The sequence below is a fragment of the Stenella coeruleoalba genome (assembly GCF_951394435.1).
Source record: "Stenella coeruleoalba genome assembly, chromosome: 17".
NCBI lineage: Eukaryota > Metazoa > Chordata > Mammalia > Artiodactyla > Delphinidae > Stenella > Stenella coeruleoalba.
This window is the reverse complement of record NC_137163.1, coordinates 14209537-14231712: the sequence shown is the minus strand read 5'-3', so window position 1 is coordinate 14231712 and position 22176 is coordinate 14209537. Positions and strand designations below refer to the sequence as shown.

The following is a 22176-nucleotide window of genomic DNA, read 5'->3' as shown; positions in this document are numbered from 1 at the left end:
TGACTATTGTTTTAGTTTTAGTATGAAAAAGAGTAATTTGAAACGTTAAAAAACGTATTGCCTTTGCACTTTAAGTATGCTTTGTTAAATGCCTGGCACATAGTATATGCTCAATAAATGAATGAGGACAATGAAATTGTGCCATGGTCTTGCCATCCTAGCTGCAGGATATAAACTTTCTGTAAAACTTAAGGTGATGGCATTAAAGCACTCTCATCAAGTCCGGAAAATTCATATTAATTAAAGCATTTTACTCCTTGTTTGATAAAATATTTCTCTTTTAAAAAACACAAAATAAGCAAAGTTTAAACAAATACTACAATTAACATTCTTACGGACTTAAAAAATATGAACTAGGGAGATGTATTTCGATCTCTCCTCAGCAAATTTAATTCTCACAATTCTTTGTCTTTGCCTTCTTTTATACCTATAAAATGATAATTGGTTTTGCTATGTGCCCTGTGCTGTCTGTGTATGATCTCATTTTCTCTTCCCTAGGAACTCCTCCATGAAGTAAATTCTAGTAAGATCTCCCCTCACAGACACAGGAACTAAGGCTTTTACATGAAGTAAATGGCTTTCCCAGCATCTTAGAGCCAAGAGTGGAAGATCCGGTCTTGGAACCCAAGCTCACACTCAATCATCTCTCTTTACTTTCTTGGTTTGTTTATTATAGAAGCTGTGTACATGTCTTTCGCTTACCTATTAAATTTCAGTCAAAAGTAAATTCTCAATGATTTGCCTTTAACCTTATCCAAATTCAACAGCATTGACCATCTACTGAGTGCAAGGCATTGTGCCAGATGTTATGGTGAAGAGGGCATACAAAAGTGCAAGAACTGGGGTCTTTCCTGCAAGGACTTTGGACTCTAGAAAGAAGTTGGGGATGGTATGAAAGTGATCTACATCACTCTAATGCAAGGCAAAATGAACCAAGGTAGAAACTAACACTGGTTGAACATTCTACTTTGTGCCAGGAACTACGGATACTTTATTTACATGGTCTCATATAATTTTCTGATTTTACGGAGAAGGAATCAGGGACTCGGGTTCCTTGATAACTTGCCCAAGGAACACGTGTAGAAACTGGGAGATCCAAACAAACCAGGGTTTGAACAAACCTTGTCCCTAACTCCTGCCTCAAGAACAAATGGAATTTGCAAGGAATGAAAAGTCACTTGAATTTTAGGGCATGAGCAAAAGCACGACTGAAGTAGAGGTGGCCTTTGGAATCGTTCTTAAGGGAAGGGAAGATTGACGAGGGGATCAAGCAAAGAGGGCACTGCAGTTGCGGGAATAACGATGTGAGCAGAGGAAGGAGTAGGACTTGGGCTCTGTGTTTGAAGAATGGTACACAGCCCATTGATTGGAGGACGTGATGTGCAGGTGAGGGAAAATGCTTAGGAAGGTGGGTTGGGTTCCATTAGAAGGACTTTCTCTTGACAGGTGTTGGGGAGATGAAGGAGTGAGTAGGTGAGTGATGTAACCAGAGCTGCATTTTTGGAAGATTAACTTTACGAGCTTCAGGCTGACTCATAGCTGATGTTACTCCTGCTGTTCTGCCCCCCAAGCTGCTTTTTCTCAGCTTCTCTTTCTCCCAAGCAGAGAAAGGAAGAAACCTCCAAGAATGAAAACAAACGGTATTCAGTGTGGATCCCCACTGCTCCCTCCTTGAAGAGTTTCTGCCTTTCATCTTCCCCTTAAAGTCAAGGATGAAACATCCTTCCTCAGGGAAAATGGCTAATGAATGTACCAAAAAATTTTTAGATCCACTAGTGCTAGAGAAATACTAATTAAAATTAAGCGAGTCAGCAACAAATTAATAATGATTTTAAAAACTGATAAGACTGTTTTGTGAGGATGTGGTGAGGCAGATGCTAACATGCTGTGCTTGGAGGGGTGTAAATTGATGGACACTGTCCGAGAATTCCACTTGTAGGAATTCGTGCAAAGGAAATCACTGAAGATTAAGACAACGATTTGTACCCAGAGAGGTTCACCACAAAATTACTGAACATAGCTAAGAATCCGACACAATTCTGCTGTCTGATCTGAGAAGAAAGTTTAAGTAAAATAAGGTATTAATATTATTATTAATATAATATTAAACAATATAATATTAAACAATATAATGATGACTATAATAAAGTCTAACTGAAAAATAATTTCGATTATATATGTTACACTTAAAAACTTAAATTTCTCTCTCTCTTTTCAAATTGACCATTGCTGGTAAACCTAATATCCCCTGTTTTCCTCCATCCGTCTCTTTGTTCTTCCTCTGTCTCTCTCCAGAATAACCACTGTTTTGAGTGTGAAGTGTGTCCATTCAGAGCTTCACAAAAACACTTTCCACACGTGCACAGAAAATACACATTAGTATTTTGGATGGTGTTTTTCCTGGTATTGGGCTAAATGTATTATGCTGCAACTTGCTTCCCTTCCTGATAATGTGTTTTTAATTACCTGGGAAAATACCTGTGGCCTTCCAAGTGGAAACACAAGGGATGGTATTATACAAACAGCATAATCTCAAGCACCTACACCTGATCTCATGCTTAGAGAAGAGACTAAAAGAGAATGTGCCAAAGATATTGGTAGTTTAGTGTCTTGGGGGGAGTGGGATTTAGAGAAATTGCTCTTTTCTTTATATTTGTCTGTTTTCTTCCCCCAATTTTAGCACAGATTAATTTTATAGTCAGAATAAAGTTATGAAAAATATGTATAATGGATCAAAAATGTCCCTTTACCTGGGAAACACCAGCCTTTTCCTCTCCCCCACCCCCAAAGAAGAATTTTTTCTACTTTATTCTCAAGAAGAGGAGGAAACATAAGACATGACACCATAAAACTCCTAGAAGAGATCATAGGCAAAACAGTCTCTAAATTGTACCAACGTTTTCTTAGGTCAGTCTCCCAACGCAGTAGAAATAAAAAGAAAAATAAACAAATGGGCCTAATCAAACTTACAAGCTTTTGCACAGCAAAGGAAACCATAAACAAACGAGAAGACAACCTAAAGAATGGGAGAAAATATTTGCAAATGATGCGACCTACAAGGACTTAATTTCCAAAATATACAAACAGTTCATACAACTCAGCAACAAAAAAACAAACAACCCAATCGAAAAATGGGAAGACCTATATAGACATTTTTCCAAAGAAAAAGTGCAGATGGCCAATAGGCACATGAAAAGATGCTCAACATCGCTAATTATTAGAGAAACGCAAATCACAACTACAATGAGGTATCACCTCACACCAGTTAAAATGGGCATCATCAAAAAGTCTACAAATAACAAATGCTGGAGAGGGCGTGGAGAAAAGGGAACCCTCCTACACTGTTGGTGGAATGTAAGTTGGTACAGCAACTGTGGAAAGCAGTATGGATGTTCCTCAGAAAACTAAAAATAGAACTACTATATGATCCAGCAATTCCACTCCTGGTCATATATCCAGACAAAACTATAATTCAAAAAGATACATGCACCTCTATGTTCATAGCAGCACTATTCACAATAGCCAAGACATGGAAATAACCTAAATGTCCATCAACAGATGAATGGAAAAAGAAGAAGTGGTACATATGTACAATGGAATACTTCTCAGCCATAAAAAAGAAAAAAATAGTGCCATTTGCAGTCACACGGATGCAACTAGAGATTATCATACTAAGTGAAGTAAGTCAGAAAGACAAATACCATATGATATCACTTATATGGGGAATCTAAAATATGTCACAAATGAACCTATCTATGAAACGGAAACAGAATCACGGACATAGAGAACACACTGGTGGCTGCCAAGAGGGAGGGGTTTGGGGGAGGGATGGAGTGGGAGGTTGGGGTCAGCAGATGTAAGCTTTTAGATATAGAATGCATAAACAACAAGGTCCTACTGTATAGCACAGAGAACTGTATTCAATATCCTATGATAAATCATAATGGAAAAAATTATAAAAAAAAGAATGTGTACGTATGTGTAACTGAATCACTTTGCTGTACAGCAGAAATTAACACAACATTGTAAATCAACTATACTTCAATAAAAAAATTTTTTTTTAATTTGAAGAAGAGGAGGGATCCTCCTTCCCCCATTTCTCTCCATATGTCTCACAGATGGTGACAGAGATTTGTAAGCTTTTCACCTAGAACAGCTTTAGCATCTTTGCTGCAAGAATTTCAAATAATCATGTTCTTCCACACCGAACAGAACATTCCGAACTAGAAATCACCACACTGGATGGCACTGTGTGAGTAGTGCTTACGTTTAACCAACCTCCTAAGTAGTTTCAAAAGACATAGTTGCCTGGTCCCATGTCAAGGCAGACAGGGCTCAGATTATGAGGAAGCACATCCGCGTGACGTGCCTGCGCGTCTCCGAGCCTCTTCTGACATCCTCCACCAGTGATCTCATCAGGACCGTACACCCGAGTTGAGTCTGTCTTCCTCGTGTCCAGGACAATGGGCAGCCCACAGCAGGCACTCAGGGATGAAAAGAGAAAGACGATGAGGAAAGCCGGGAGAAGAGGAAGGGGGGAAAGCCTAGAAGTCACTACCATCCCCAGGAGGCCCCTAGGAAGGGGTGCATCTGAAGTTTAACAGGCCATTTGTAAGATGGGCAAAAAACAAGGCCTTGAGAACAGAACCTAGGCCTTCAAAAGGAGCAGAGATTCATTCATTCATTCATTCATTCCTCAGTGAAGAGCTACAGAGTGCCTACTATGTGTGTCTAGCTGTGCCAGGGCTGGGGTAGAGCTGTGAGCCGGGGGCAGGTTCCCTTGTGCTGTTATGGGGCAGTTGAGGGAAGGGGCCAAGGTGGCGGAGACAGAGGATAAGCAAGTAAACAGATAAACAACAGAGCGGATAGAAATGCTGTGGAGAAGACAAAGCAGGGTGATGTGACAGTGCCCGGGGCAGGAGCCAGTGGGGGCAAGTCTGGACCAGGTGGTCAGCCTCTCAGCTTTGCCTCAGAACAAATCCCTGAATCCCAATATCCCATTCTGCCTCCGTCCCCCTTGGTCAGCCTCAACTGTACCATCTCCACTGCTCTCATTCATTCATTCATTCATTCACTCATTCTAGAGTTTATTAAACTCTGTTGTCAGACACCGTGCTTGGCACTGAGGCTGCAAGAATGAAACGACACAGCCTCTGGCCTCCTGAGCTCACAGTGTGGCAAGGTGATGGCAAAGCCATGTGACCTGCGCCATAAGGAGCCCAGGCAGCTCGATGCGGGTGGGGGTCTGGGGTGGAAGGAAGCCTGCAGTGGAGGTTTTCATGGAAGAAATGTGGGCCTTGAGGCGAAGAGTTTACAACATAAGGAAAAAAAATGAGAGTGTCCAGGATTTGCATTTCTTGTCGAAGGAACCAGAAAGAGGAGCAGTGGCACAGAGAAGGGGCAGCTTCTCTTCATGACTCCCCCCAGGCAGAGGGTGACTGTGCCTAGGAGCTGCTGTGGCCCTTGATTCTTCCACCATCCCAGCCAAGGACGGCACCAAAGTACAGCAGTCACTTAGGGCCCGGGCTGGGCCTCAGGCCAAGGAGTTGCTACAGGTCAAGGAGGGCTCCTTTGGGAGGGGGTCCCAGCCAGTTGCTCTTGGCAAAAGGTAGGAGTTGGTCATGTTGGTGGCATATCAAAAGTTAATTAAAGTACTTAAAAAGACATGCGCATTCACAGCCCCCTTCCTTCTTCCAGGTGTGTGTGTGTGTGTGTGTGTGTGTGTGTGTGTGTGTGTGTGTGTGTGTGTGTGTGTGTGTGTGTGTGTGTGTGTGTGTGTGTGTGTGTGTCTGTCGTGGATGCATCAGCCTGCTGGGCTGGTTTCTGTACAAACGTGGGGGTTGTGGCTGGGGAGCGTGGCCCCTTCTTTTCCTATCAGCTGCTGGTTTGGATGGATTCTTGCTCTGCTCCCTGCCTGGGGCACCACTCCCAGCCTCCAAGTTGGACCTTGAGCTCTTCCCCCGCAGACAGACTCTGCTGTGTGCCTCCCTGTGCTTTGGAGATGGAGGAAAGACAGTACCACCCAGTGACCTCCTGGGCCAGACTCTGTTTTGGAACTACTTCCTCTGGCATTTGACAAAGTCAGTGGATGAAAAGTCTTCTCACGGGGCCAAGGAATTTTGGGTCCCAAGGGGATCTGTTACAACTATCTTTGGTTGTTTTTCTTCTCTTTAAAAATAACGTATAGATAAGTTTCTTTATTGTAAAGAAGTATATGCTTCTTTGTGTTTAAAAATAGAAGATACAGATAACTGAAAAGAAGAAAAATGAAACACAGGCATACAATGCACTCAGATCTTGGTTTCTAAATGCCATCATTCACTAAAAGCATGCAGTCCCCTTGGAGAAATGGCTAATTCCAAAGCTGGGGCACAGAAGATACAAGATAAGCCTAGAACATCTTCCTGCACCAGAAAGAAAGACAGGAGGGGCTTCCCTGGTGGCGCAGTAGTTAAGAATCCACCTGCCAATGCAGGGGACACGGGTTCCTGCTCTGGTCCGGGAATATCCCACATGCCGCGGAGCAACTAAGCCCGTGTGCCACAACTACTGAGCCTGCGCTCTAGAGCCCACAAGCCACAACTACTGAGCTCGCGTGCTGCAACTGCTGAAGCTCGTGCACCTAGAGCCCATGCTCCACAGCAAGAGAAGCCACCGCAACGAGGAGCCCGCGCATCACAACGAAGAGTAGCCCCCGCTTGCCGCAACTAAAGAAAGCCTGCGCACAGCAACGAAGGCCCAACACAGCCAAAAAATAAAGAAAGAAATAAAATAAATAAGGAAATAGAAAAAAAAAAGACAGGAAATGCTCAAAATTTTTAAAAATGATTGTAGAGCATGTCAAAGGGCACAAGAACCAGCTTAAATGGGCTCTTACTGGCCAAACCTATGACAATTTTGAGCATCAAAATAAATACAGACAGTAATGGATTGTAACCTGTTGAATAAAATAAGACCCTATAGTCCATTTTGATAATAAATAAATAAGTTCCTTCTTACAATTAATAAATGTAAAAGGAATGATTAGATTTTTAAAAATCACCATTTTGCAACTATATATTAATAGTAACAATTGATTCAAGTAAGATTCATTAACGGATTCTATGTGGGAGGTGGGGAAGAAGTCCAATAAGGAATAGGAAATTTACAGTCTCAAAGTATCTTCTCACAAATTAGTTATCAGTTACAAAAGGAGCGATAGAAAACCATACTGTGGAAAAGGCACACTTGATAACTAAGGGGTGAAAGCTACTATCACCACAAAGGGACAAATAGACATCAAGTGTTTCTAGATGTGATACCTTGAGAAGGACACAACATCACTTATGTCATATTCCAGCCCCCAAATGCAGAGCCTGAATCAAATTATGAGGAAACATCAAATAACCTAAAAGTCTAGGTTTCTTAAATACTGTCAATGTAGTGAAAGATAAAGAAAGATGATGAACTGTTCCAGATAAAGGAGACAAAAAAAATGGGACAGTGGAATACAGTGCACTGGATTCTGGACAAGGAGAAAAGAAGTTCCTATAATAGACATAATGGGGACAATTGATTAAGCTGGACTGTGGACAGTAGCTTAGATAAAAGTGTGGTATCAATATTATATTTCTGGAATTTGCTAGTGGTTCTGTGGCCATGTATTGTAAAAGAATACCCTTTCTCTTAAGAAATGCATATTTAAACATTAAGGGGTAAAGGGACATGACATATATAACTTACTCGCAAATGTTTCATAAAAAATAATTATGTGAGCACAAATAGAGACAGTGAGAGAAGAGAGAGAGAAATAACACGATGAATCAAAGTTTTAAAAACTGGTGGCTCTAAGTGAAAGGTATGCAAGAGTTCTTTGTACTATTCTTGCAACTTTTCTGTAAGTTAGAAATTATTTCTAAGTAATACATTTTAAAAATAAAGATAACACTGGAATTATCCATTTTGGAGTAATTAAAACTCAGCTGCAAATAAAGAATACCTGTCATCTTATTAACCTCAGGGGATTCTTGCTTACACCACGGTGGCTATCAATACAGAATTGTTGTTCAAAATAAAATGCACCTAAGCCATCAAAAAAAAAAAGAAAGAAAATCAGATTTAAGCCAAGACTTGTTAGTAAAAGCAAAGTATTACAAATGGCTTTCCTCTATACATACACACATCAGTTATAATTAATTATAAATATTAACAGTATTTATCATTATTTTGTATTATTCAATTATATAAAAGTGCCTTCTAGCTGCCAAATGTATAATAAGTTGCTTCCAGTTTTCCCAGTTATTTCATGATACGAATAATTCGTATTTCATCAAATCTAAGGACACATTGCTTGCAAAATACATCACCATTATTTTATGTACCCTTCAAAAAAGAAAAATACATCCCAATCTCTGAGATGTTGGAAAACGTGCATTTAGGATTTGTGAAATAAGCCCTTTTTCTTAAATGCCAAGGAGAGCTGTGGTCTGATGGCTCAGATTCAGGTCAGAAAATGAGGCCGCCTGGAGCCCTGTGTGATGGGCAAGTTGCTTAACCTTCCAGGAGGATTCGCAAGTTCTTTGGGATTTTTCAAAACCTAAGAGTCATTATTAAATGAAGATAATAATACCTTTCCTGACCAACTTGTTTTTCACTTTTACTAATGTTTACTAACCACTGATGTTCTGTGTCATTCACAGCATCTGCACGTAAGAGGTTTGCATTTTAATGGGGAGACAAGCAAATAATTGTTCTGCCTGGGGAAATCAGGTCTGGCTAAGGGAGAGGGAGGAGGGTGGTGGGAGAGGGAAAGAGGAAGCTGAGGAGAGGAGTGGGGGAGGGGGACAGGGAGAGAGAGAGAAACTTGATCTTGAGGGATTTACTCACTGAGCAAATATGTATTCATCTTCTACTATGATAGGTGCTGGGGTTGAGTTGGTATTTATGAGACATGTATCGGAAAGGGGCACCCCAGACAGAAAGAGCAGCGGGAATGGTGAGGCAAAGGGATGGGAGCTTAAGCATCTGGTGTATTTCAGAAACAGGAAGTGATCCATAGAATGTGGGGAGCTGCGGAAGATGAAACAGAAGATAGGATATTATTAGCCCCATTTGGTTGGTGAGGAAACTAAGTTTCAGAGAGGGTATGCAATGTTCTAGGGTCCCACAGCCAAAGAGTGCTGCATTGTGTTGATTTATCTGTTTGACTGTCTGGATCTCCACTCTTTCCCCAGTGATGAGTTCCTTAAGAGAAGGCGTCATGGTTTATTCCAAGTTCCTTGCATGGTGAGGTCCCATCATGGATATTTAATATCTGTTTGTTGAATGAATGAACAAGTGAATGAATGAGTGAACTACACAGAATGCATGAATCCAGCCTCCTGGAACTGTTTACATCATTTCTGTCCAGAACGAGGTGTTTCCTAGAGACCTTGCTGCCCAGTGGCCGGCCCCGCCTTGCCAGATTGTGCAGGGAGGTGGCTTCACTAGTCTAACTGCTCTCGATCAGGACCCCTGCCTCTGGGAAGACAACCTGAGTTGGAAGGACGGGCAGTGCCTCCTAGGATCTCAGGGTGAGCACAGGCAGCCCTGCTTCTGGAAGTGCACCCTCCTGCCAAGACTTCCCGAGCAGTGTCTCTGGGGAGCTGGTCTAACCGTGCAGGCAAATCCTGTTTCCAAGGCAATCTGCTTAATGAGAGGCATGAGTAAGGGCATTATGAACTGTAAAAGCCTCTGCAAACGGGAGGGGTTACCATTTGGTGCTGCTTCTGATCTGGTGGAAAGAGAGTTCTCATAGGGACCTTAGTCATCATGTCATCTGTCCCCTGTCTTCCATTTCACAGATGAGGACAGCAAAGCCCAGAGAGGGGAAGTGATTTGGCCCAAGTCACCCAGGGGGGGAGGACATGCAGAGAGGTGGCACATGCCAGATAGCCAAGCGGTGTCAAATCACCAATTACTAGCTGGGGTAGGGAGGTGGGGGGCTTGGGCAAGTGAACTAACTCGTCTAAGCACCAGACTCTTCCTCTGTAAAATGGGGGTGAGGGTCATTATTTTAAGGGCTGTTGTAAGGATTGAGTCAGGTAACAAATGTCTGGAAAGAGCTTTGCATGTACAGGAACGTAGAAGGTGATGAATGAATGTTAGCTCTTATTCTATTATTATCTGTATCATCATCATCCTCATTACTATTACTACCTATTGGCAGAGCTGGGCTAGGATACAAGCCCTTCCAACTCCGATTTTATCTCCTACAGTCACTGGACTCCTCGAGTTCAGCGAGATATCAGAGCCCCTCGAACTTACCGTGGTGTCATTCATTCATCACATATTGAATGGGCACCTTTCATGTGTTGGTCAAAATGCTAGTTGTGGAGGGTACATGTGTGTGGAGAGGATGGGCAAATGACAAGCAGGAGGTATAAAGATGAAACACACATAGTCTCTGCTGTTAAAATGATGTGGCCTGGGAGGGGGATTCAGAGGGGGGAAGGAAAGAAGGAAGAAGAGCTTTCTGTATGTGTAAGAGGCAAACAACCTTAGAAGGTGGAACTAATTCTTGAAGCTATTTCTGGAGATCGAGGAACCATTTGGAAACCTGGGTGGATCCAAGCCAGTCCAGGATCTCCTGGAATCACCACAAAACCCCCAAACGAGGACAAAACCTCCACACACACACACATGCGCTTGCACACATGCACCCAGTGCTGATGGTAGGAAGCCTTGGCCAGCCTGCTCCATCCTCCAACCCAGGGACTGGCAGACCCAGACGTCACGTGTGAAGAATTCAGGGAACCCAAGACCCCCCTGTTGCTGGGACTCAGCTCCACACTTTCACCAGCTCTCCTTTCCTAAACAGAAATGTGCTTCACTGTACACAGCAGCAGGTGTCCGTGGAAGAATCAGATCAAGACATCTCGTCTCTGCCCTTGTAAGAAGGGAGATAACGTTTGTGCAAGGGCTGGAGATAAGGCTTTAAATGAGGGCTCTGGGGCGGGTGTCCAGCAGTTCAGCATCAAAATCAGGCAGCATCAAAATCAGGGAGGCCTCCAAAAATCAACATGCAGTGGGGTTTTCTAAAAGCAGCAACGAAAAATGATTCAAAATCAAGAGAGATGGAGGGGAAAGAGTTGAACGGGGCTGTGACCCAAGGACTTTCATGGACTCATCTAGTTTAGTCTTTACGGCAATCACATTTTACAGATGAAGACATCCAAACTCAGAAAGGGTAAGAAACCTGCCCCAGATAATTGAGGATGGAACCAAAACTTAAACTAATACCCAGAAATGAACACACATGAGAGAAGAGCAAGGGCTGTGTGGGCTGATTCTTATGACCCAACAAACCAGAATAATGAGAAAAAAAAACCAAATCCACTGGAATCTTATTTGTTCCTCAAGTCCACCTTCTACCCCCTTGATCACTCCAACCACAACGTCTTCCCCCTATTCTGAACCCATAACCAAGTTTTTTTTTTTTAAAAAGGCTATTTTTACTATGCTTATAGCCCCTACATCCTGACATGCCTTGCTAGCAAGGGTTCTCAGATGGGTAAGGGCCTGCCCCATAAGTGGATGGTGTTCATAAGGAAATTGGGAGGGCGGTGTACCATGTGAAAAAAGCATGGACCCTGGATTCAGAAAAACCTGGATTCAAATCCCAGCTCTACCACCAGCTAGCTGTATGATGTGCTCTGACTTAACTCCTCTTAGTTTCTTCATCTCAAAATGGAGATATTAATATCTTCCTTACAGGTTTGTTCAGAATAGAGATTAAAAATACGTAAAGCTCCCAGCATGATGCCTCTTATGTGGAACTTCCTTTCCCCTTGCTTCATGTTTCCGTGTGGAGGGACATCAATGCGTGTAGCACTCCTGGCTCCTTTCAGGCCCCTCCTCAAGCCTCCTAGGATACAAGACCTTCCAACTCCGATTTTATCTCCTACAGTCACTGGACTCCTTGAGTTCAGCGAGATATCAGACCCCCTCGAACTTACCGTGGTGTCATTCATTCATCACATATTGAATGGGCACCTTTTACGTGTTGGTCAAAATGCTAGCTGTGGAGTGTACATGTGTGTGGAAGAAAAGGCAGGAATTACCTGGCTGGCACCTTTGGGAGTAGTCGTCTCTCCACTTTCCCTCTGGGACCCAGCAGCCGCCGAAGCGCACACTCTACCTTGCTCATCCACCTTATATTGTGGGGGGAGACTCACCACAGGAGGAGGCCAGGGCTTTTCCATCACTGCCTGGGGCCAGCTGTTATTAATATGTTGGCCTGATACTCACTGGCAATAAAAGGAAGCCCATTTTTGCCATAAACCTAAGCCGGGCTCGCCAAGACTGGTCTGTCATTTTGGTCTCCAGCTGTCAGAGCCCTCTATTGTTTCGAATGGTTCAGAACCGGTGGGGAATAGATGAGGTGGGGGGTGGATGTCATTCAGAAGCCTGCTCTAATCTCAACAGCTTCTGCATCCGGTGCTCAATAAATGGGAGCTCCTGATTTACGCCAGAAACACATCCTACAACTCCTAATGCTGAGTCTGCCCTTTCTGTGTTCCTCTTAAGCATATCCTCCTCACGCCCAGGCTCATGTTCCTTCCCACTCACCCCAGGACTTTTCCTAGTGAAATGGCCTGAGCTCAGCCCTCAGGGGCCCCCTCCTTGCTGGGTGACTTCCTTAAGCCCTGCCCCGGATGAGTAAACTTCCCTTCCCAAGAGGCGAGATGCATGTCTCCTTTGCCAGAGGCTTTTTACGGTAGATCCTGAGCTCCTTGGTTTTTTTTTAAAGATTTATTTTTGATGTGGACAATTTTTAAAGGCTTTATTGAATTTGTTACAATACTGCTTCTGTTTTATGTTTTGGTTTTTTGGCCCCAAGGCATGTGGGATCTTAGCTCCCCGACCAGGGATCAAACCCGCACCCCCTGCATTGGAAGACGAAGTCTTAACCACTGGACCATGAGGGAAGTCCCACAGCTCCTTGTTCTTAGATGTAGGATCTCTGAGGCATATACGAGGTGCTCTGCCTGCTTTCCCACTAATGTAAGAAGGTGGAGAGAAGGCTGATTTCCAGAAATCAAGGGGCCTTCACTGCCGAATCTCCAGTGTTTGCCCACAGTGTAAAAAAGTGAGATCCAGGCAAAGCGGCCATCCTAATGGTCAATTAACCAGCAGCAGAAGTAGGGAAGAGCGGGATTTAAACATACACCTGTGTAACAGCTGCACTCCCCTCTCCCCACTCCCTACGATCTTGCACATAAGAAAAGACAGGGAGGAAATCCATTCCAACATTAATGTAGGTTGAAGGGTCATTAGAGAATTTTACTTTTTTCTTAAGGCTTTTCCATTCTTTATACATTTTCTACAATGATGTTGTAATTGTAAAATTAAAAGAAAAAGTAAAACTCACCTTAAAAGTATATAGTTAGGGGGCTTCCCTGGTAGCACAGTGGTTAAGAATCAGCCTGCCAATTCAGGGGACACGGGTTTGAGCCCTGGTCCGGGAAGATCCCACATGCCGTGGAGCAACTAAGCCCGTACACCACAACTACTGAGCCTGTGCTCTAGAGCCCGCGCGCCACAACTACTGAAGCCCGTGCACCTAGAGCCCGTGCTCCACAGCAAGAGAAGCCACCGCAATGAGAAGCCTGCGCACCGCAACGAAGAGTAGCCCCCGCTCGCCACAACTAGAGAAAGCCTGCACGCAGCAACAAAAACCCAACGCAGCCAAAAATAAATAAATAAATAAAATAAATACATTTAAAAAAAATTAAAAAAAATATATATATATACAGTTGACCCTTAAAAAACAGGGGTTTGAACAGTATGGGTCCACTTATATGTGGATCTTTTCCAGTAGTAAATACTGCAATGCAAGGTTAGTTGAATCCAGAGGTGAGGAACTGTATATATGGCGGAAACGTGTGTGCGTGTAAATACTTGGATTTTCGACTGCGTGGAGGGTGGGTGCCCCTAACCCCCACGCTGTTCAAGGGTCAACTGTACATGATTTTACAAAATAATTCCTAGATCCTTTAGAAATACCTATTGGGTACGTACCATGTACAAGGCACTGGACCATCTGCTATGAAGGGTGCACAGGGTATAAAACAGGGTCTTTGTCCCAAAAGTGAGGAGGCAACATTAGCAACTACCTGCTGCACTTGTAAGTTGCAGGGGTTGAGCTAGAGAGATCTGTAAGCACACAGAGGCAACTGAAAGATAGTCTCTGTTCCGTTCAATTAACTTTTACTGAGGAGCTATGTGCCAGACCCCCTCCTAGATGCTAGTGATACCAAGTCAAAACAGAAACTATCTTCGCCCTCCTGTTGCTCAGTCTAAGGAAGTGGGGTGGTAATTTTTATATAATGCACAAAGTGAAGAGATAAATGTAGGCAGGGAAACAGGGGTGCATGGAAGGTGGTGAGTTCTGAGAAGGCTTCCTGGAGGAGGTGATACCTGAACAGAATTTAGTGGGATGGACAGTTTGCCAGATGAGAGGAGTGGGGAGGGATGGAGGAAGGTGTTTCATGCAAAGGCCGGGAGGTGCAAAGACCATGGGGGGAGCAGAGAACTAACTATATTTGATATTCCTAAGCCTTAAGAATGTTGTGGTCATCAACAGGGGGGCAGGCACCAAGTCACGAAGGACTTAGTGTGCACCGCCAAGCGCTTGGACTTGGTTTTGAAGGCAAAGGGGATTTTAAGGAGTATGACATGATCACATTTGCATTTTAGCTTTGCTGGGGGTGGAACTGAGGGTGGGGGGACAGCAAGACTGGAGACAGGGAGGCCAGTTAAGAGGAGTCTATCTCATTAGCTTAAATTAGAGATGATGGAGAAGCCCTCAGTAGAGCAATGAAAGTATGGAGAGAAAGAAGCAGACTGGAGAATTACTTAGAAGATAAAATATGCAGGATTTGGTGATAGGCTAGAGCAGAGGGTCTCCAAAATTTGTTGTAAATGGCATGGACTTCCTCCCCATAGTGGAGGTCAAAAAAAAAAAAGTCAAATACTTGCTTTATCAGTCTCCTTTGAAGCTAGGCCTAAATCAGTGGTCCTGACCAAAGGCCCTGAGTGAAAAAACTGCTTGGAAATGTTCCCCCTCTTCTGCTGTTTGCTGCCATGTCCACAATGTGATGCCCGGAACTGTGGCAACCATCTTTCAAACATGAGGTGGAGGCAGTAGGGAAACCTAAGGATCGAGTCAGTATTCTGCAGATGGCTGAACTGAAGTATGGAAATTACATGCCTGGGCCCGTGGACTACTGAATTAACCAATTCTAAAGGCTTTCCTCTGGATTTCTAAATACACGTGATAATGCGCTCCTCTGGTTAAATCCCTTTCAGTTAGGTATCCTTTTCTTGACGCCAACAGAAGAAGTGACTGCACAAGCAGGTTGTCTGAGTGGGTGGTGAGCTTCAGGTGTACACACATGAAGTGTGAGTTACCCACCAGACACCCAAAGCACAGTTGGGTGTATTAGTCTGATAGGTACTATTATGGTAAGAGCTGAAAAGTAGTCATGGGATCTGATAATCATGCACTTATTAGTAGCTTTTGACAGGACAGCCTGGGGGGAAGAACGGAGGCAGAGAAGCCAGATTGAGGTGGGTTCAGGAGTGAACCAGGAACAGGAAAGCACAGATGGTGGATATGGACTAATATGCAAGACAGTTGGCGATTCATAAGGAGAAAGATGGGTGATAGCTACAGGGGTTCACACAGGATCAAGATTTTTTCCCCTCTTTTTTTTTTATCTAGATGAAATTCACATGACATAAAACTAACCGTTTTAAAGTGTACAGTTCAGTGGTATTTAGTACTTTCACAGTGTAGTACCACCACCACCTCTTTCTAGTTTCAGAACATCTGGTTTTTTCCCACCTTTTGGCAATTGTGAATAGTGCGGCTATAACATCTGTGTACAAATGTTTAACTGTTTTCAATTCTTTCAGGTATATGCCTAGAAGCGGAATCACTGGGTCATAGGGTAATTCTAGTTTTAACTTTTTGAGGAACCAGGATCAAGTTTGTCTGTTTGTTCTGAGACTTGAGCATGTTAAGGGGCTGAGGGGGGACATCTCCTGGAGAGGAGGAAACAGAGGACACAGAGAGGAGAGCTCATTTATGGAGCAGGACCTTGGTGCAAGTGGGAGGGGATCAAGCATTAAGCGGGATGGGAGTGCAGACAGAGAGGCTGGACTCAGGGAGGAGCTGGGACATTCATCCTCTGAGACAGAAAGGGACGTGAAGATGAATGTGGAGATCGATGCCTTTAGACATGGGTGGCAGGAAGTTAAGATGCTTTACACCTGGTGGTCTCAATTTTCTTCACCAAAGTGAGCGGGTGGAGGGTGAAATAGCAGGGGCTTTGGAGGCAGGCAGACATGGACTTGAACTTTCACCTGCTGCTCACACCCTGCCAGCTGCCACTTAGTAGCCCTGAGCCTCAGGTTTCTCATCTGCAAAACAGACCACGTCCCCTCCTGCTGGGGATTCCGTAAGCAGCTGTGTATAAAGTGCCTGGCAGCCTGGAGGCTCTGTGCTGGGCCGCCCTCCCTGTTGTTACCATGGGTGTGAAAAGAACAGAGAAGATTTGGAACAGGCATATATGGGGGAGGAGAGGAGAAGAACGTGACAGTGGATAAGTAAAACCCTCATTGAGCGCCATTGAAAAGACTTACCTGGGAGCCATCCTCAGGCTGACGAGCTCTTTGTGAAGACAGAATATAAAACATGGAACTTCAGGGCTTCCCTGGTGGCGCAGTGGTTGAGAGTCCGCCTGCCGATGCAAGGGACACGGGTTCGTGCCCCGGTCCGGGAAGATCCCACATGCCGCAGAGCGGCTGGGCCTGTGAGCCAGGCCGCTGAGCCTGCGCGTCCGGAGCCTGTGCTCTGCAACGGGAGAGGCCACAGCAGTGAGAGGCCCGCGTACCGCAAAAAAAAAAAAAAAAAAAAATCATGAAACTTCAATCACAGTGAATGCAGCTCTGGGTGCCGGGATAGTCAGAGGTGTTGCTCTTGTTGGCAAGGAGAGGAAAGGAAGGCTGACAAATAGAGAAGGTAGGAGGTCTTGACTGTCAGGCAGGGGGGTTAGCAGCGCTTTTGTAAAGTGTCGGGGAGGAACGAAGATTCTTACCACACTGGCACAACTTCCCATCAAGCAAGAACAGCAATGGAAGTGAAGGCACTTGAGGAAGCTCAGGTTGGGAGTCCCGTGTCTTTCTGCCTGTGTCCTTTTTCGCATCCCTGCATCCCGGGTGGTGACTCTCTGGTGTCTGCCACAAGCAGGGGAAACCTTCCTGGAAGAACACATTCAGGGAATTTTTCAGGGGTCGACAGAGGTCACATGGTGAACCAGAAAAGAGACTGTGACAGCCTGGTCGTCAGTAGGTCTGGGCCTCGGTTTCCTCATCTGTACAATGCAGGGATTCATCTGGCTCACAGCGATTCTGACAGCTAAGATCCTGAAAAGACGCGGCCGGCACTTAACGCCACTGCCTGTGGAGCGCCCTCTCCCCTGCTGCAGAGCCCTGCCTCTGCTCTGCAGCCCCCTGCCTGCTACCAGGCTCCTCTCTCAGCCCTGATCCTCTCCACCTGAATCTTGCTTTCCCCAGCTGTCCTAATTAAATATGCAAGCTACACTTACCCTCTCTCCTACTCCCCCAAAGCCCTCACTGGAGAAAACTTAGCCACGGCTATTGGTCTAATAAAAGCTTTATTGCCTCTTCTAAGTTACATGTTTAAGGTTTACTGGAGGCCTCCGACAGATATGGTGTAAGACCAAAAGGTGAGTCTCCTGGCGGGAATTGTGGAGGAGAGGTAGGTAGGGCAAACTGACCTAAAATGTGCCCCACGTCTGTTTCTGTATCACTGCCTTGATTCCAGCATAAAGGACGACACAGGGACAGAGGAGAGACTCTTCGTTTTTATAGAGCTTAGAAGGCTCCCCAAGGCATTGTTATCTAATTTGGTCCTCCCAGCAGATCTGAGAGGGAGGTCTGGCGGATGTGAGCAGTTAGGTGTAGCAGATCAGCGTGCTGGCCGGCCCTGAGGATATTCAGTTGGGCCGGAATCCTGGCCTCGCCCCTCACTAACTATCAATCTTTCTGTGCCTCAGTTAACGCATCTGTAAAATAAGGGTGATGATGATAATAATAAGACGCACTCCATGGGGTTATTGTATTAAATGAAGCAGTATCTGTGAAGCACATTCTGGGAACTCGAAGAGTGATTAATATTATCACTATCATTCTTCTTGCCCCAGCGTCCCAGCGGTCCCACTGGCTGGGTATCTGGTAAGAAGGGTGTAGACACCCTCTGGGTATTTGCTCAGCCCACCCCCTCCCAGCATTGCTTCCCTTACCCATGGGGGAGAGGTGCAGGCCCAGCAGCCCTGCTGGACGCTTAGATGAAATCAGGGGCAGCTACGTGACCCAGGCTGGGCCAGTAAGACCTTGCCTTGGGAACTTGGTGTTTTCTGGAACGGGCATTCTCTCGTCAGCTTGGGCAGGTTCTTGAATCTAGGACTTAGGAACTGCGAGGCAGAAATGGATGCACAAAAGCAGAGAGAGGAAAATAAAGCGCAGGGAGAAGCATAAAGAGGGTATCACGTGGCAAGAGAGAGCGAGAGGCCGGGAGAGAGACACAGAGGAAGAAAATGGTACCTTGGCCCTGCCCTTTCCGGTGCCTAAGGGCATCCGAGAGTGGTGGGGAAGCGGGGGAGCTCTAGGGCCAGGAGTCTTTGGATTAAACCCCACCCTGCCTTTCTCTTCCTTAAGCATATAATCTTGGACAAATAACTTAACCCCCCTGTGCCTAGCTTCCTTGTCTGCCCCGCGGGGGCTATACAACAAAACCCTACCTTTTAGTTACTATGTCTTTCCCCTATTGTTCTACGATACCCTTGGGTGGGTGTGGCCTGGAATTATATGAGCTCTCATTGGAATCCCAATTCTAGCTTTCAGTAGCTTTAAGATTTGAGACAGTTCTTTGATTCCTTTAAACCTCACTTTCTCATCTGTAAAATGAAAATGTACCAGTCTCATAGGACTGTTGTGTTGCTGATAAATGCTTAACCAGCTGTGCCGATGGGGGGAACCCCTGATTTATTATAGCATTTGCTAATTTCCACGGTCCAAATACTCCCACCACAGCTGATTTTAAGATAGCAATGTAACATCTTTGAATGTGGAGTTGGAAAGAGATGTGCTCTGTTATACCCTGTCCAGGTACAACAGACATAATTTGAGCCTAGAGAACAGTTAAGGGTAGTAAAATAAGTAGGAACTGATGAGTCTTCGGTTTTCAGCACATTTGTTGTTAATGTAAACTTATTTAATTGTGGGTTAACATAATTTAATTTTTAAATAATTGTTGTGTTTAGTAGCTGGATTGCAAAATTCTTGAAAATTTAACCATCAGCCCTGGCGAGCGAGTCCAAGCTGCCTTCCTTCCCATGCTTTTGATGAGCTACAGCTCAGAACCGACTTAGGAGAGAACCCAGCACATAGGAACTGCTCAATGAATGGTAGCTTATGTGATTCTTGTCATTTTTTTTTTTACACAATTTAAGATCGTAGGAAAAATTTAAGATCAGGAAAAAACACATTCCAAAAGCACCTTTTAAAGGAGCAACATACACTTGAGGTTTATGCAGTGTGATTTACTCATAAAATCACTGTTCTTGGCGTAAATACAGAACTGACACCAAGAAAAGAACTGAAAAGAACTGAAAAATGTTGGGTTAAAAAGTTGATGAAAATTCGGGACTTCCCTGGTGGTCCAGTGGTTGACTCTGCCCTTGCAATGCAGGGGGCACAGGTTCCCATTTGTGGTAGGGGAATTAAGATCCCACCTGCTGCGCAGCACAGCTAAAAAAAAAAGAAAAGAAGTTGATGAAAATTTGGATTTAATGTGGTGTTGCCTGTGAAGGCTGGAAGTTGGAGGCAGTTCCTCATTAGGGGCTGGAGAAGTAAGAGGAGAGATGCACGGGAGCAATGCTGCATGCAGTTAGAAGCAACAACCTCGAGTGTTTACGAGAATGCAGGCCGTATAAACAGTGTTATCCTAAATGCATAAGAAACAGGTAATATTCTACTCATTAAATACATAGGAACACACACGTGTGCATACAAAGGAACATTCCATAATTTACAATGACACACACATTTGTGCATCTGACAGGATCCAGGCAAGAAAAAGATAGGCATACACATTGCAGAATTGCAGAATTAATACAAGGACTATTTACAAAGACAGGAGCAGTGTTAGGAAAAGCAACCGTCAGTGGTAAAGTGTCCAGGAGCTAGGAGCAGCCCTGGGACCTCCACATGCCCTACACCTGAAGAGCTGAATGAGGTGAGAGAGCTCCCTGGAGAGGACCAGCCTCCAGGAGCTGGAGGATGCAGCCAACACTTTCTCCCACCAGAGGACCTTACTCACTGGCAGGTAAAGGGGTCAAATACCCCAGCTTCTCCTTCCTGCCACCTTCTGGCTCTCCTGACAGTACTTTTCATTGGCCAAACCCAGTAAAAACCCAGGGGGCAAACAAGCTGTTGATGTTCACCCTACAGATGAGCCGCCAGGGACTCAGAGCTGGACCAAGAGAAATGGAGAGTGGCCCTGGAGGTGCAAATAGAAGCTGCCCGGCACAGTCTTCCAGGATGGATGTGAATGGGGGGAAGGGAGAAGAAGTGGAGACTTGGTGTGTAAAGAAACATACTAAAACCCAGGAGTTCTTGGTCCAGGTGTGGGGGATAATCATGTCTTTAATGGAGGAGTGTAATTAACTCAACTCTCAGCACCTGAGGTCTAAAAGAAAACGCAAATCTGATATCTGGGGAAAGGTAACAACTATTCTAAAGAAGCCTTTGGAGATCACCCTTTTCTCTGGTGCTGTTTGCGTGGTAATCCAGGCCTCCCCATGTGAACTCAGGGCTGGAGAGAGAACTGACTCCTTGTGTGAAAGAATGTGGTGGCCACAGGAAGGGGCCCCGGGAGAGGACGGTGCGATGCAAATCAAAAGCAGAAATGTGTGGTGGGGAGGTAGAATGGGTCTCAGGAGTATTTTTAAAATCTGTGTTTATCAAGAAAAAGGAAGCAAAGACACGGAGGCAATTAGGAAGTGATGGTATTTCTCTTGTAAAAATGAAAATATAGATACGTGCAAAGGAAAACATCTGGCAGGCAATAAGTCCAAGTGTGAATGGTGGATGTTTTGGGGTGTGGATTATGAATAGCTATTATCTGCTTTCCTATATTCTCTGATTTTTGTAAAGTAAACCTGAATTATTATGTAATGAGCAAGGAGTTAAGTAGAAAAGGTAATGCTATCTTTGCATAACCTTAATAGTTGAGAATTAGGATTGATGATATTTGAAAATTGTGCCACATTTCTTCCCTCTGCTCACTTTCTCCTCCTTCCTGTGCCTCCAGGTTCTGTAATGACTTTCATGCTCAGGGGAATGAGCTGATTCAATCATTTCCATTGTAAGGTCAGGGAGATGACCTGGGCTTGGTCAACAAGAGGGTTATCAAAATGATTACTTTATAACCACCTCTTGGGAACATTTTCTGCCTTCTACCAAGAGGCTGAGTAGGGATCAAAAAGTAATCCTGCTTAGAATTTCGTACTTATATTAGTTTCCTAGGGTTGCCCTAACACGTTACCACAAGCCGAGAGACTTAAAACAACAAAAATGTATCGTCTCACAGTTCAGGAGGCAAGAAGTCAGAAGTCAAGGCACTGGTGGGGTGGGTTCTTTCTGGGGGCTCTGAACGAGAATCTGTTCCATGCTTTTCTCACAGCATCTAATGGTTGCCGGCAATCCTTGGCGTTCCCTGTTTTGTAGTCGTTGGATTTAGGGCCCACCCTTATCCAGTATGACCTCGTTTAACTTGGTTACACCTGTAAAGACCCTATTTCCAAATAAAGACCATATTACACGTAGCCAGGATTAGGACTTCAACATTTTGGCAGGACACAATTCAACCCAACCCACGGTAGTGCCAACTGCCAAAAACTTATAAATGGCCTTAACAGAGAAAATTCATACTTGGGAATTTTCCTGATAAAATAATCATGAATATTTTAAAACTCCTTAATGAAGTATAATATAATACAGGGAAGTGCAGAAATCATGTGTTCAGCTCCATGAATTGTCACAAAGTGACACACCCATCTAATCAGC

General features: G+C 44.4%; 1 protein-coding gene across 4 annotated transcripts in view; it reads right to left on the bottom strand.

The window, feature by feature from the left end:
• The window catches only part of MTSS1 (MTSS I-BAR domain containing 1), a 260477-nt gene that overhangs the window by 205227 nt on the left and 33074 nt on the right, over positions 1-22176 (bottom strand). The window contains exons 1-3 of one of the 4 annotated variants that reach the window (XM_079902291.1): positions 21699-21840; positions 17124-17286; positions 16669-16879 (exon numbers count right to left, since the gene is read on the bottom strand). The gene's annotated coding sequence lies outside the window, so the exon portion shown is untranslated. Of the gene's footprint in view, positions 1-14040; positions 14064-16668; positions 16880-17123; positions 17287-18350; positions 18507-21698; positions 21841-22176 lie in introns of those variants that run through there. The other 3 variants (XM_079902290.1, XM_079902289.1, XM_079902293.1) reach the window with 3 other exon arrangements.